Genomic DNA, 16,809 nt, shown 5'->3' with positions numbered 1-16,809 from the left:
TAGATAGATAGATAGATAGATAGATAGATAGATAGATAGATAGATAGGCAAACAAATAAGCAGGTAAACCTATCTCAAGGTGAATGGTGCCAGATAAATAATAGCCATGTATCTTACACATCCAAACACTTTATTGAAAAAGAAAAAATTCCTAGAGAATCATTAGTTCCAAATCAATTCACTATAGAAAGAGAATTTTAACTATCTTAAAAAAGCTTAGCATTAGCAGAAACTTTCCACATTCAGGCTACAACTACGTGGGATGCCAAAGTATTTATATATCTGATTGTGTTTTAATACATGCATTTATCTTCAGTATTTATCATAATACTTTAACACTATTTGGAAACAATTCTTTTTATGATGAACAGGTCTTTCTCATTCACACTCATAAAACATTCTATTTCTTTCTTTTGTTTTGTTTTGTTTTTTTTGTTTTGTTTTTGTTTTTCGAGACAGGGTTTCTCTTATAGCCCAGGCTGTCCTGGAACTCACTCTGTAGACCAAGCTGGCCTCAAACTCAGAAATCCACCTGCCTCTGCCTCCCAAGTGCTGGGATTAAAGGTGTGTGCTACCACTGCCTGGCAAACATTCTATTTCTTTACAATTCATGCATATATTTGTTTGGTGATACTGCTTTGTCTAATCTTTCAAGAACAGCTTTTGTGTCTATAGTCTGTGAAGAGCTGTAACTCCAGCAGCTTTTAGAAAGGGAATCTGAATTATTGTGTGCTAGCTTGCTTTATTGATGATACCTTTCTTTCTGAGATGGGATCTTATTATGTACTTTAGGTTGCATTTGAAATCAGTATCCTCATATGTCAGTCACTAGAGTACTAGGACTATAATCATGCAATGCCTCACCCTATGTTGCTATGTATGATTTATACATTGAGCAATAATTTACACACACACACACACACACACACACACACACACACACACTTCTGTATTTCCCTATCCAAACACAGATATGTAATGATTAAATTACAGGAGCCGAATATATATATCATGAAATCTGGACTTCCCTAAAATGACCAGGGTTGGATGACTGCCTCTCTCACTCAAGGATTTATTCAGAAATGTATGTGATACTTTAAAAATGCTGAGTTTATGTCTCATCACAGAAGCTATAGCTCTGCCTGGCACTATATGGATTTTATTTTAACTTCCCTTATCCCTGACTATGACTTATACTCATTTATACTGACTATGTCTCCTCAGACATCACTTTGTCTGTGTACAAGAGATAGTCTCTGACTGTTGTATTGTTCTAGGAAAGAAAAAGAAATTTTGAGCATTCATTTGAAATTCATTCCTTAGGGTGGGGCTAATACATGCACAAATGATACAGAGAAGGTGCTTCCTGTGCTAAAGGTGTTCTTTCCATTATTTTGATCTTTCAATTCTTAGTTATTTGTTGGTGTGTATATATGTGTGTATGTGTTAGTGTGTATATTTATGTGTGTGTCTATGTGAGAGAGACAGAGATAGAGAGAGAAAGACAGAGGCAGAGACAGAGACAGAGATAGTAATATATAGAGAGAGGAAGAAAGAGACAAAGAGAAACAATGACAGAACTTCCACAATGTGTTTGTAGAGGTCAAAGTTCAGCTTTGTAGAATCATTTTCCTCTTTTCACTTTTACATATCTTTGGGGATTATTTTAGTTGGCTACAACAGGTAACTTGGTTTAGCCTAGAGTCACCTGAAAAGAGAATCTCAACTGAGGGCCTGCCAGATAAAATGGCCTATTAGGACATCTGTGGGGAATTTCCTTGGTTGTTAATTGAACCAACATAAAAGCTGTGTGGACATAGTAGCCACAGAATCAGAGGAATCCTGGATCCCTGGATCTAGCTGGCTAGCTATGCAAACCATATTGTTGAGATTTAGGATGTTCTGAGAGATACTACCTCAATGAATAGTGCTGGGAAACAATAGAAGAGGATTTCTTTTTATTCAATAATTTATTTTTTCTCAGATCAAAATACATTCACACAGGGGTTATAAACACAGAAAGGCAGGATGTGAGGAAGGGAATGACACTGGAGTGTGGGTGACCAGGAGGAATACAGATATCATCAGAACCGGGTATCGGCTGGGTGGAGGTTCAGGGGACAAGTCACTATGACTCTGCCTATGACTCGATTGTCCTTATCTAAGTTGGCATTGTCTGCCCAGGATATCTATTTACAAGGTCTATGACTACTTAGGCTTGTAAATTTCCACAAAAGCTGCCTGTTTACATTAGCTTATAGCCATCTGTTTAGATGTTTTTCCTCTGAGACCCAAGACTTGGTGTTAGTATACATGTATGACAGGCCTATTGCTGATTTTAGGCCTATGGCTGATTTTAGGCCTTCAGTGTGTAAGCAGGGCTGCCCCTGACATCTCCTCCCTTCTCTAAGTATAGAAGAGCTGTGGCAATTCTAATCTTGGGAAGGCGGGGATAGAGGCCTGACCTCCAGTATTTGAAGGGGACCTCGTAATGGCTCCAGTCCCCCTGTCGTTGTCCAGTGGGGCATGAGGGCCATACCCATCACAATGTCTTTTTCATGGAGAGGGGATACTTTTGACATCATCCCCTATGCAGTCAGGCTTGTCCCTCAGGGAACCCAGATAGATATTTTTATCTTTTATTTATATTCCCTTGCAGTGCTTAGCCTTGTAGCCTAAGCAAGAATTCAGATCGCCAGTCAGAGGGGGTTCTGGGTGGCCCCTCTCTGCTTGGTCTAGGGGCAGAAGTCCCCCCTTTTAGATTGGGTGGAGATGGGTTTTGGAAACACCCTGTATAAAGTAACAACCTTATCTTGAGTCTTGTGGTCCTCCATAGCTAACTAATAATAATGTATCTGAGTAGGTTTTGCTACCAAATTATTTATCTGTTGTATCACAGAGTTAGTCCGTCTATTTGAGAGCCAGGGACCAGCAGAAAAAAAGCAAAAAGAACCCAAATAATGGTCCCAAGATGGGAGGAAATTGGGTTGACAACCTTGGAGAGGCTGAAAACTAATTCTTGTACCAGCCTTCATCTGTCTCTTTCTCTCTCTGATTTTTCTTAGGGCCTTCACTACCTATTTCATTCTCTCTTTAACTCTCCTTGTCTTGTCTATGTAAAGGCAACCTTCTTCTTTAAGAGCTATACACAGTCCAGAGCTGTACACAGCCTTTTCTATTGTAATAGAGTAAATCAAGTCCAATAAGGATCTTTGCGATTTTAGGAGGTCTAGAAGAGGATTTCTAATGTCAAGCCTTGTCCTCCACATTCATGTACGTGCACTGGACATATTCTCTCTCTCTCTCTCTCTCTCTCTCTCTCTCTCTCTCTCTCTCTCTCCCTTCTTGATTAAAAACAATCATCAAAGCATGAAGAAAGATATTCCAAGGAAGTGTTAAAAGTCTCATACTTGCCTTCCCCAAAGTCCAACTTCATACCTAGTCTTTAGAATAGCACATTAGTCTTTCATCTGGGAAATGCTGAAATTCATAGTAATTAAGTAGCTCAGTGGTTTGAGCAGGTAACACCATGGGATCATCTATGAAGGAAAAACTGATACCCAGGACTAGAAATAGAGGTCTTAATATGGACCTTGGCTCAGATGTGAAAGTTTAGATATCTACCATTGACCACTGGCGGAGGTTAAGGAAAATATGTCATCCATCTGGACTTCTTTCTTCTGCTCTGTGCAGCAGGGGCACTGATCTAGAAGAATGCAGTAACAGCAAAATCTTTCCTTTACTTTTTCATCTTTAGGGATAAGCACATTTTAAAATAGAGGTTTAGGCTCCAGGGTTTGAACATAGATAAAATGAGATGTGAAGAAAAAAATTGGTATTGTTTGCAGTTCTGAATGAAGGCAGCACGAAAATTGAAAACCACAAATCCTAGAATTGACCCATCCTTGCAATGGCATAAATTCTTGATAAAGTTATTAAATCCATAAAATATTTGAGTAAAGGTGCTTGATCATTTCCATAAAGGGTGAGACTATATAGTGCTAGGGCCTCAAGTCTCAGTAAAGGTAAGCTAAAAATTGAGAAAAAGAGGCTAGAATTTGTACTGGAACTTCAGCAAAGCCTCAGTACTGACATGGCCACAGGAAGCCGTGGATGGAATCAGAACAAATAGGAAAACTTAAAGCTGCAGTGAAAACAGAGGACAGAGAAGGCTCCTCTCTGATGTGGGCTGATGCTGGTGGGAGCCATTGCATTGGCATCAGAACTTCTCCTTTATGATGTTTAGGTGAATCCAAGTTCCATCTTTCCTAACTTTCAAAGTAAACAATAACAAATATAGGTGTTAATAGTAACCAGTGAAATGGCTCAGCATATGAAAGTACTTGTTTTGGCCTCTGATCATTTTCAGAACAGTGCAGGACAGAAGCAGCACTGTATGTACAAGCTTAAAAGAAGAAAACGAATCAAGAAATGAAATATTCTTCACATGCCTAAGTCCATGTTGTGCAAGTTATTCTTGAGAAGATATGAACAATGATCAGCTTATCCTGAATAGAGCAATTCTAGCATACTGAGCTTTATTTGGATTGCTTACAAGAAAACAGGTAGCTAAAAGGTAGCCTTATCTCCAAAGAGTCTATATCAGCATGTATAAGGACTCCCAAAAGCTGCATATCTTGAGCTCTCTGCATGATTTTCAAGCCACTTGATAAACCAAGGAATCTGTAATAGCAAGTTTTATTGTTTATAAAACTTCAAGGAGGAACTCTATGAATCTTGTATGTTTCAGAGTTTCCTAACTACTTATGAATTGAACCTAAAAGGTTTAATTTATCAGTCAAGAGGAGCACTTTCTGGAGAGCTACAGTTAACAGTTAGGGTGATGTTTTAGTTACCCTGACTGTAGTGACCAAATACCAGACAAAAGCAATATACATTGGTTCATGATTTAAGGGTATTCAATAAGTTATGGGAAGAATTAGCATAATGGCAGAAGAGCTAGGCTGCTGGTCACACACAGCCAGTCAGGAAGCAAGAAGAGTTGGAGCTGATGCTCAGCTCACTTTGTCTTTTACTTATTTCCTGCTGCCAGTCCATGGTAGTATACTACCAACAACATTAGTGAGGCTATTCCCATCTCAATTAACATAATCTAGAAACTCCCTCACTCACCTGCCCAGAGGTTTGTCACATAGGTAACCCTAAATCTTACCAAGTTAGCCATCTAAACTAAATACCACAGGAAAGAATCCTGGAAATATGGAATCATTTGTTCTGGTCTGTATCATAAGAAGATTCATTCCATCTCTAATTGCTGTAAGAAAGTAAAAATCTCCTACTTCTACTTTCAGGACTAAGAAGTAAGGACCTGCAGTGAAGTGCTGGTGTTACAACTAGAGTCCATTTTGGGATTTTCCAAGTCAAATACAGAAGAATGCATTGGTTTTCTATAATTGACATTTAGTGGAGTTAAGAAACACTACTTATGTCAGAGAGGAAGGGCACATGCCTGCGGATAGAAAGGCTAATTCTGAGAGCTCTGTTTAGTCTTGTAGAATAGCTTCTAGAATTAGCATCAACAGACGTGATTCGGGATCACATATCTGCCAAAGGAATACAAGTGACTGTGCATTTCCCTCCTAGATTTTATAATTCTGTGGATGTTAAGAATGGCTGAGAGTAAACAATATTACATGTGAAACATCATTAGACCAATGTTCCTTTTTCTAAATTGTCATCAGCCATGCACTATGACCAAATAACAGAGTCAAGATTGTCTCATCATTTGAAATTGTTCTTTGTCTAACTTTTATAAACTTAAAATCAAAATGGCTACTTTAGTGGATGTGAATGCAATGATTATGTTCAGTGCCATTAAAGTATATATGCATATTCTCAATGATTTTTGTACTGTACAAAGGAAGTACATTGTGATAGACGTTGATCAATGAAATTCCAACACCTTGTATAGCTACCTATGAATAGAATTAGGAAGATGTGTCTTCCTGAATACGAAAGGATTTCAAAATCTAGACCCACTGCTTTTGTCTTGTCATGTACTGCCTAAATAGTCTTGCCAAATTTCATTTTATTCAGAACACAGGCTTCTGATCTGATTTTCTTTTGTTTGTATGTGTGTGTCGTAAGTATTTATGTGTGTGTTGGTTGTTGTAAGGGTGTGTCATTGGTTATATTCTTCTATAGCTTTCAGAGACACAATCTCTTACTGAATTTGGAGTTCTCCAATTGTCTTGGAGACTTTTGATTCTCTTGTCTTCTCTTTTTGGTGGTAGGAATATAGACCCTGCCCCAACATCCAGCATTTTAAGTGAGTTATGAGGATCCAAATGCAGACTTTGTGCTTGCGCAGCAGGCATTTTACCTACTTAGCCCCTCCTGATTTTCTTAATCATTTCTTATACACAAAGCTTTTCTGTATCAGTAAGCTTCTCTTCAATAGATAACAGTGAATACAGTAAGAAAAAGGAAACTTGCCTACTGGGGATGCAGGAAGAAACTCAGGTACATCACCAGAAGAGTTCTATGATCACTGTGCTTTCAACCTTAACTTTCCGAGCTGTTAAGGACCCTGAGAATAAATTTCTTTTTATCTACTCAATTCAGCCCCTGAATCAGTGCACAGACTACTATTAGTGATGGCCATTATTCTGTGATCATTTTTCTGTGGCCATACCACATTCTCACACAGCAGTCATATCATTCTGGTTTTTGTGCATAGTCTATTGTAGTTGCAGAAATATTTGTTACAACAACTACTATGATCCAGTTGCTTCTAATAGCTCAAGATAATAGAAAAAATGCTCCAAAGATGTGACTTAAGGTAAGTAGAGAAGACAGATGTTAAGCCAATACTAAAGTAACTCATATGGATGTAGAAAATGTCAGAAAAGCAAAATGTTCAAAATTCTCTTATTAACTGCCCTGTGGCTGGTTTCTAGGCAGGGCACAGCCCATCCTAATTACACACACACACACACACACACACACACACACACAAAATCTCATTTGGCCCCTTCATATTTCAGTGGTACCCTAGATATCTCATTGTTTTGGTTTCCTTTAAACACAGTTGAAGACCCCAGACACATTTGTTCATATCTTGACTCTGGAATCTCACTTACATCACCTAGTCTTATTCTTAAATACCCAAGTTCAGTGCCCTCTATTGTACTGTAAAAATATACATCACCTGTTTTATTATTTCTATGACATTTGTAACCATGACAGTGATACAAACTCAACTCATGTGAAATAACAAATTGGTTTTTCTCCCCAAGCATGTGCTACACTTAGCCTTGGCAATCTCAGAGCATAGTAGTTCAATTGTTTCTGATATAGCCTCATTATTTTCTTCCTTTTTATATTTATAAAAACCCACAAGCTTCAATCTGAAAAATATTTGCAGAAATAGCTAAGGAAAAAATCACTAAGTTCTAGAGAGCCACTGTACAATATACTGCATAATATACTTAGTGATACTGTGATGATAGTTAATATTAATTGTCCAATTGATAGGATGTAGAATTACTTTGGAGGCAAGCCCCCTGGCATACCTACAAACAAGATTTAGATTAGGTCAATTGAAGTGGAAACAGCTACCTCAACTATGGGTAACGCTAACCCATAGACTGGTATCTGGGCTGAATTAAACAAAGAAAGCAATTTGAGAACCAGCATCCATCTTCTCCTTTGTGACAACTGATTCAATGTGTCTAGTTACCTCAAGCTTCTGCCACCTTATTCTTCTAGCCATGCTGGACTGTACCCTCAAACTGTGAGCTCAATTTAGCCTCTCTTTCTATCCAAGTTGTGATTGTGACAGCAGGGATGAATGTAATTAATACAACTATATTGTGCACTTAAAACTGCTAAGCTAAGTCATATGTTCAATGCAGTTATTAACAAAAACATTTAGAAAACAAAAAGGCAAAGCAAAACCAAAAAGTTGCAAACTATTAAAAAGAATATGTGAAAATATTTTAAATTAATAGATGTGCCCATTACGTTACTTAAGGAGAAAGTAGTAGGATATATGCATGTATCTAAACCTATCACTGTATGTAATCATATATCACCAACTATGTATCACTGAATATATATATGTATGTATGTATAACAGAGCGAGACGGGGGGGGGGGAGGGAGGGAGGGAGGGAGGGAGGGAGGGAGAGAAATACTAGTTTTCTTGAGTGCAGCTCTCCTCCAAGCCCTGATCATTTTCACTCTAAGAGTATTTTGGTTTTAGCTCACGTCTTCTTGGATGGATACATTGTCAATCTAGAAGCCAGAAACATCTATATAAAGCTTAAATCAGACAATGGCTGTGTGTCTTTGGCAGCATCTCCAAACATGTCAAAGGACAAAGTTCTTTGTGTGGCCAGGATTTCCAGAGGTTTCTCATGTTTTATCCCTCACTACTCTGTCCATCTGTCCAACTCATTGCGGTACTAACTCCTGCAAAAGAGCCAGCCAAAAGAGAATGGGGATCATCTTCTCAGCTGAAGTCAGAGTCAACTCTAGTACCTCATCCTATTTTCTGGGAATCGTTGGGACTTGAAGATCCGTTTAGTGCTCTGTGCAGGTTGAAGAAGTGTTACTGGTCTTATTTTGGCCTCTTCTCAGAGAAGCCACTCTTGACTTCAGGCCCTTGGAGGAAGATTGACAGTCAAAAAGAATCTCAATGCTAAGTCTAAGTGAGGTCCTCAGCTCAGTGTTACCAGCTGCTAATACCTTACTGGCAATACAGATGAAAGTTGTAGATCTCAAGGGAATCTGGGCCATGCAACTTGACACTTGACATAGCAAACATGATCTCTGAAACTTCATCCTGTCTGAGCACATGTTTGAATCTAAATCAAAGAAGAAATTGAGGCACAAGGAATGGCTCAATGAGTGAAGAGATTGGTATGCAAAAATGAGAACATGAGCTTTTAGGCCATTGCCCATGAAAAAAAGATCAATTCAGCAGGGCATAGCTGTAATGCTACTGGGATTTTTGTTTGGAAGAACATGCTTTTCTTTCCTCTTCCTTTTAGAAAACATATTATTTTAAATTTTCATACATAATTTCTCTCTTTATTTCATTTGCATCCCTTATTCTCTGCAACTCTAGTACTCCCATGCTCCCCAACAACCTCTCAATTTCATTAACTCCTCTTCTTTTATTATTAATATGTAATAATATTGCTTTGACATATGTGTGTGTGTGTATGCAATTTGGTGAATTCATTTAGTGTTGCTCATATGAATATGAGTGTTTCACACTGGCCCCTTTGAATTGGATAACCTATCAAGTAGCTTATACCTGGGGAAGCATTTCTTTCCTTCTCTTAGCTTTTTATCTAGGAGTGAGGCTTTGTGGAGTTTCTCTTATCCACAATGACATGGCAACTGGTGTTGTCACTACTCAGGTCTTGTTTATCCACTGATATTATTGAGATATCATGGGTGAATTTTCTCTGTCATATATAGAAGATGCATGTATAGAAGATATACTCTCAAAATAGATGTCCTGATCCTCTGGCTCTTAAAATATTTCTCCACTCTCTTCCACAATGTTCCCAGAACCTTTGGTATGGGGATTTATTTTAGAAAAACATATAGAATTGTGCTGTTTTCTAATTGTTTATATGTTTTATGTATTTTCACAAGTTGTGGATTTCTATGGTTATTATGTATTGCAGAAATAAGTATCGATGAAAAGTCAGAACTATACATGCTTGTGCTTATAAGAATAAAAAGTTAGACTGTAGATGAGAATTATTCTTGTTTAGAAATGTGGCAGTAATAAGTTTTTTCTCATGTCTGTGACCTCAGTCACATGTAATTGGCTAGGTTTTTAATATTAGATATGGATTCCTTTTTATTGAGAAAGTCTTATCTCCAATTCAGTGGATATTAGTTACCCATTAGATATAAGTGCCACTGTGCATACCCTTGAATATATGTTATTGTACTGCTCATTCTGTTTCAGAGGCTTTAGAACTCAATAGGTCTTTTCATTGTTTTACTCCTTTTGCAGCTTCCCTAACAACTTTGGAAGTATTGAGATCCCTTTGACAGAAAGACCACTTCCAGATTAGGTCTAGCTTTAATCCTAAAAGTCCTGTATCTAAAGCAGGCAGTGTCTTCAGCAACCCCAGCATTCTTACGGTTAAACAATGTCTCAGAAGCTCATGGGCCAGCTATCCTGTGGCACACTAAAGAGACCTATTTCATACAGGATGGAGTGTAAGGACAAACATCTGAGATTGTCCTCTTCCACACATTTGTTGTGGAATCTATGTGTCTTTATGTATGTGTGTATGAAGGCACTTGTGCTCATGCATGTATGCTCGCATGCACATACACTCATAGACACCAACAAAATGATTTTTCAAAAAAAAAACAAAAATGAAAAGAAGTACTTTCTAGTTTACAGTGTCCCTTTAGTGAATACTTAATTCTTTAAGATAATGATTAGTTTCCATTTGAGATTGTTACATCATACTTGAACATTTGAATTGGTGAATGCAGAGAGAGGGAACATTTATACTGTGGTAGAAGCCCTTCATTTCTAGATGCTGCAGACTATGATGTGACTGTTTGCAATGTACAGCCCTGCTGGCCTTCACTACACATCTAAAAGCTGTAAATTGCCATGAATTGATTTCTGAGAAGGTGTGGGGTTTAAATGTATTTAATCAGAACCACAAAAAGGATATGGCTCATTCATGTGAGGGAATAATTATAAAACTCATGAAACCTTCTAAAAATGCTAACTCATTACTAAAGCTGTTTGATGTCTTTCATTTGAAGAACAATTACTTAGGGAGAGAAATCAGTTCTTGGAAGGGGACTGGCAGATAATTTCTTAATGTATTTGTTGTGCAGTACTGTGTTTGTACAGATATTTACTTTCCATGTAATGTGAAGTACCCTATGAGGAAAATGCAGAGGGTATGGACTTGAAGTGCCACATGAAGTATGCTGATAATTAATTTGCATGGAATGATGGCATTGTCCTCTGTGTGAATGGCAAGGTAATTACTGGATGGATTCCTAGGCTATCTCACATACTAGCCTTTTCAGCACAGAGAGAAATAATCACAATGATTAATGACAAGTTTGATAACTGTGGTAATGTGCATCAATATAAAAAGAAAGCAAGAAGTTAGGGAAATACCTATATTAGTAAACTGCTTGCCTGGCAGTGTTGGGCCCCAAGTTCGATTCTTAGAACTCTGAGAAAATCAGGAATGGTATTTTATTCTTGTAATATTAGTACTGAGGAGATGGAGCTAGGTAGGTAAATTTTTAGGTCTCACAGCCCACCCATTGTAGCTTAATTAATGAGCTACAAGACAATTAAAGAGGCTTTCTCATCAAATCATGTTAGGTGACCCTAAGAAACTGTGCCAGAGATTGTTTGCTTTCCATGCACTCTTTTGCACACTTGTACTCTCTTTGTCTCTGTCTCACTTTCTTACTCTCTTTCTCTCTTCCTCCCCCTCCTTCCCTCCAATTCTCTTAATATACACATAGACAGCACAAAAATATAGCATTATTTATTAGTATATAAAATAATTTTCAATAAAAGACAAAATAAAAAAACTCACTGCAAGTCATTTTTGTCCAGCTGGAATGATCATCAGATCATTCTTATTTGTGGTATACTGTGAGCTTTATCCTCATATATGCTGTGTAGACAATGATTTGATAATACCCTCCAAACTTACAAAGATGCATCCTCTGACTCAGGAACATTACTTCTGCAAATGTATCTCTGAAATATACTTCATGTGCAGATCGTGGGATAAATCAGTGGATAATCTTGAGTGTGATTATCAAATATCTGAAGGAAACCAAACTTTTTAGGGAGAAGAGTACATTTTTGAAGTGATATAAGAAAAACTAAAAGAGTAGCCTACGTAAAAATAAAAGACCAAGAAGCAAAATATTTACATTCCATAATATAACCACTCTTTGTTTGGATTTAAGGGGGAAATTTAACATTTTACAAGGGGGGAAACATTCCAGGTACTGGAAACCTACCAACAACATAGCTTCCTTTCCAGTTAATGATGTCCTGGATCTTAGAGGAAAATCTATAATTGTCACTTTGCTAAATCAGCATAATCTCTATCTACATGGTAAATATTTGTTTTTATATTTACTTATAAGTATATTCCTCATACCTAATAAAGGAAACCTCTCTTTGTAACACACCATTACCAGAAACCATAATCAACCAAAATTCACAGGTGTAGAGCCAAATCCTATTGGATACATCTACAACTGAACTTCCATCTGTAAGGGTAAGGGAACATTGCCCAAGCATGGACATAAGATTCAGAGGAACATAGAATTAGATATGAGGGTTTGTCTCCTTAAGAATGCAGATGACACTCTATATAAAGTCTTAACAACATAATTGTCTAAACATGCTAAAATGAATGGAGGAAAGTTCATGAGGCCTCAACTCTACACAAAGAGCAAGCAACTAAAGGATCCTGAGAATGGGAGAAATAATCTTTCTCAGGAAAGAGCACATCAATTGGTGAGGCAACCAAATGGTCAGCCTGAAAACACATGTACAAGTATATAGACTAATCACGTTTTGTTTATGTATCTAAGAATATATGTTCAGGAGTGTGTGTTTGTATATGTGTGTGTCTAACAAAATTAGTGAAAAAGAGGCCATAAATTTATGAGAACATGGAAGGTAATGAAGGAATCTATTCCTAAAAGTTAACTTGGAAAATTGAATTAAAAATTCATATTAAGTAAAGTCATTTATAATAAGAGCATTTAATATTACAACAGCCATGTAGACCAATATGGAAACAAAAAGAAGCTGCCTGACATAAAACAGGAAGAAATAAAACACATGATTGACAACTGCCATTCACTTAACTTAATTGAGCTCTAATTGTTGGAAATAAATAATGAAGCAGAAGTAGCTTTTTATGTTATTTCTAAAAAAATATATAGGAACAAGAATAGAAATTCTGATAACATTAATTTGGGTGGGCATAAATAATGTGTGAAGCACTAGCTCTTAGGTAGATAAAATTAATCAAAGGAAAGTACAGATCCCTTTGAGTTGAGAAAATATTTAATGTATTTTATAGGAAGTATGTGTGCCCGTGTGTGTGTGTGTGTGCACTTGTGTGTGCATGTGTGTGTGTCTGTGTGTATGTGCCTGTGTGTGTGTCTGTGTGTGTGTGCCTGTGTGTGTCCATGTGTCCATGTGTGCGTGTGTGTGTGTGTGTGTGTGTATGTGTGTGTGTCTTGTATATATGGGATATGTCTTAGGTATGTGAAATGTATCTTATTTTCTGGGTTATGTAAGGGGTATATGGTATCTAGGTACATGTGTTTGTGTATTATGTCTGGTATGGTGTTTGTAGGGTATGGGTGTGCTATGTTCATGTGTGTAATCCTATGTGTTAGCAAGTGCATGTGCACATGTGATAGCATGTGTATGAAACCTAGAGGTTGGTGCTGCATGTGTACTTCAGTGGCTCTTCATCTTATTTCTGGAGTCTATACTTTATTGTACCTGGGGATCACTGGTTGGCCCCTAGGCTGCAGGGATTCATCTATCTCTGCTTCCTTACTGCCAACTTTCTCATGTGGGTGTGGGTGATTTGAATTCATGTCCTCATTTTGCATGACACACATTTTACCAATTAAATCATCTCCTTGGGCTTCGGTAAGAATGTTTCAGCACCTTTGGAGCTACATATAAATTAACACATGGCAATATGTTGACCTTACTGTATGTACTTTGTGTGAAGACGTACTGTCAATATGAGTGTTGGAAAAGTGTAAGTGGTGACAATTTATGGTTGAATAAATTCCTTTTAATGAAAATGCTTTACATGTTAATATCTAGTTCCTTCTATCTGTAACATGGTCCTCACTTTCATGTGAATATCCACAAAGGCCTACATGTGCCAGACTCTTCCTCTTAAGCTTAAGAAGGCAGTAGAAATGACTTAAAGGTGTTTCCTTGAGTAGAGCTTCCCTTTCCAGAGAAGTGGTAGTGAAGAAGCTACTGATTCATCTTCTTCCACCTATATCCTATTTGAATAGAAATATTGACACCTATAGACAGTTTTTTTCTGAGATTTGGGGAAGAGGTGATGGTGAGTCTTACATTTGATTTAAATTGTGAAGCATTAAAGTAAGAAATATGCAAGATTAAAATCAATGTCTACTAATAGAAAACCTTGGGGAAAGAAAGGTTTGTTAAAAGCATAATGGCTACCTCAGTAAGATTTTAAAGCTAATTATGTATTAATATTTTCTTGTGTATTTTTCTATTTCTGTTTCCATGCCTTTTCCAGTTTTCCTCAGTTGCTTATAGTTCTTTGTGTAGAGTCAAGTCTTCAATGGATTTCCACATACACTTTGATATATCCATTGATACTGTCCTCATTTTAGCTTACATTTGGGCAGTTATGTTGGTGAGGTGCTATGTGTGTAGCTTCTGACATTACTAGGATAGTCAATCTCACTGAAAACTCCCTTATTTCCTGGCTTTTATGCTCTTGTATACTTTGTCTTGTGCAATGTTCCCTATACCTTACGAGGGAGGGAGGAAGGGAGGGAGGGAGGGAAGGAGCTAGGAGGGAGAGAGGGAGAGAGAGGGAGAAAAAGAGAGAGAGAGTTTTGTATTTTGTGGACATACCCATTGGGACTAGGATCCTCAATTTATCATTTTGATTGGTCACAGTTTCTGTAGTAGTCTTCTTCTGCGCAAACAGAAGTTTCCTTGATGAGGGGTGAATACTACACTTACTTATGGGTATAAGAACAAATATTTATAGATTTTTTATAAAGAATTATGCTGGTTTTTATTGTTGTAGAATCTCCTTCAATAACCATGACTGCACTAACACTGAATCAGGTCTCTATACAAGTTTCTAGTATGGAACATGGTTTCCCTCCTGTTGAGCTGGTTTTTAGTCTAATTATACAGTTGTTGGTTACAGACAAGGTAAATGTGCCCTTTGGGGTTATTGTATCACGCTGGTCTTTGTTGTGGTTCATAGGCACCATGCACCATAAGACTGTTGGTAGTTTACCCCCTAAGGAAGCTTCCATGGTACCTCCCTGTTTCTGAAGTGTGTACCCACCTTCTACCTCTGGGGACAGTCAAGGGAAACAGCAACATAGCTGTAGGTTTTAGGAGTCTCTTGGACTGCCCCAGTCAACAACTCAAAAGAAGGCTTCTTATTTCTTGTCAGAATAGCATCCTGTAATTTACGTGTTCATCTATAGGAGAATAGATGTTCATCTACAGAAGAACATTGTTTTTTCCTTAGAATAGAGATGACTACTCACAAATCTGCTATAAATGTATAATGGCTTTCCTGCGAAGAAATAAATTTTCATCCAATTCTTTTGAGCTATTGCTAATTTATTATTTACTGATGTGTAAACTAATTTTTTACTCTGGCAACATACTAATACTTGCTGCCAAGTGAACGCTTACAATAATTTCCTCCATGCAGTGCTGTAAATCTGCCTCTGTCCATTTGAACTTCAGCTCACTAAGAAGTGTCTATGCTGTCACTGTGGGATCGCCAGCAGAAGATGAAGTCCGAGGAAATTATAATTTAAACACCTTTCTTTGCCTTCATTATACAAACTCCTTTGCTTAGGACCAAATATAAATCAGATCTTTAGCTAGGTTTTTGACCACCATGTTTGTTTTTCTTTTTCAGATATTTTCTGCCATTCCTAATAGTCTGCAGTCTACAGGATAGCCCCAGAACTCCTTCCCTACTACTTATTACTATTTGTCTTAATAGACATTGTGTATAAAATTTTTATCCAAATATACCCATCTAGATATAATTAACTAGTTTACAAACAAGGACTCTTGGGCTTTGAAAGTAAATTAGCCATAACCACATGTGTTTTAGGACTTGGTCTATTTGGGAAGGATATGGAACTTTGAGGAGGTAGTGCCTTGGTAGAAAATTCCCACTTTCTTTTTGCTTTCTGCTTCATGGGTGTTCATACAATGTAGCCAGCTATCCTCTAGTTCCTACCACTATAATTTTTTTAAACTGGTGCTGCATCTTCCCCTACCATGATTAGTAATATCCTTTTGGAACTGTTGGCCACAATAAACACTTCTACTTTCATCTGTGGCATCAGGGTACTTAATCATAGCAACAGAAAAAATTACCATGTAGTACTGTATCACTCAGGGGTTTCTAAAGAAACAGAATTGATAGAACACACACACACACACACATATAATCTATATTTAAATACGATTTATTAAAGTGGCTTACAGGCTATGGTTCAGTAGTACAGCAATGACTGATTAGAACCAAAAGGCCAAGAATCTAATAGTTGTTCCATCTACAAGATTGATGTGTCAACATTTCCAATCTGGTACTATAAACCCAGAAGATTCCTAAAGAACTGTTCATCTCCAGTTTACAGTGGAATCATGAAGATGAAAGTTCTTAGACCATCAAAGCAATGTCTGTCCAGTAGGACAGACTGTCAACTTGTGCTAACAAGCAAAATGAATCACAGATGTCTGGCATGTATAGTGTTATGTTGGTTATTATTCACACCTGAATGAAATCAAATGCCCTTCCAGCTTGTCTAAATTTCTACTGTTCTCTCTATGTGTGCATTTGCCTCTGGCCACCACATGTATTAGTCTTTTGTTTGTTCCCATACACACATATCCATGTTGTATATCAGTTTCTCAAATGAACTCATGTTCATTTTGGGTAAAACTCACATCCCCAGATCACTTCTCAGAAATATTTGTTCTGAACCATTCAGGCTCAGCTCAAATGTCACGTTATAA

At 37.4% G+C, this 16,809-nt stretch overlaps 1 protein-coding gene across 3 annotated transcripts in view; it reads left to right on the top strand.

The window, feature by feature from the left end:
• The window catches only part of LOC114626443 (contactin-associated protein like 5-1), an 867,232-nt gene that overhangs the window by 314,397 nt on the left and 536,026 nt on the right, over positions 1 to 16,809 (top strand). The gene's annotated exons all lie outside the window — the stretch shown is intronic.

The sequence above is a fragment of the Grammomys surdaster genome, unplaced genomic scaffold (genome assembly GCF_004785775.1).
Source record: "Grammomys surdaster isolate TR1022 unplaced genomic scaffold, NIH_TR_1.0 235, whole genome shotgun sequence".
In the NCBI taxonomy this organism is placed as follows: Eukaryota; Metazoa; Chordata; class Mammalia; order Rodentia; family Muridae; genus Grammomys; species Grammomys surdaster.
This window is presented reverse-complemented; position numbering and strand designations above follow the sequence as displayed.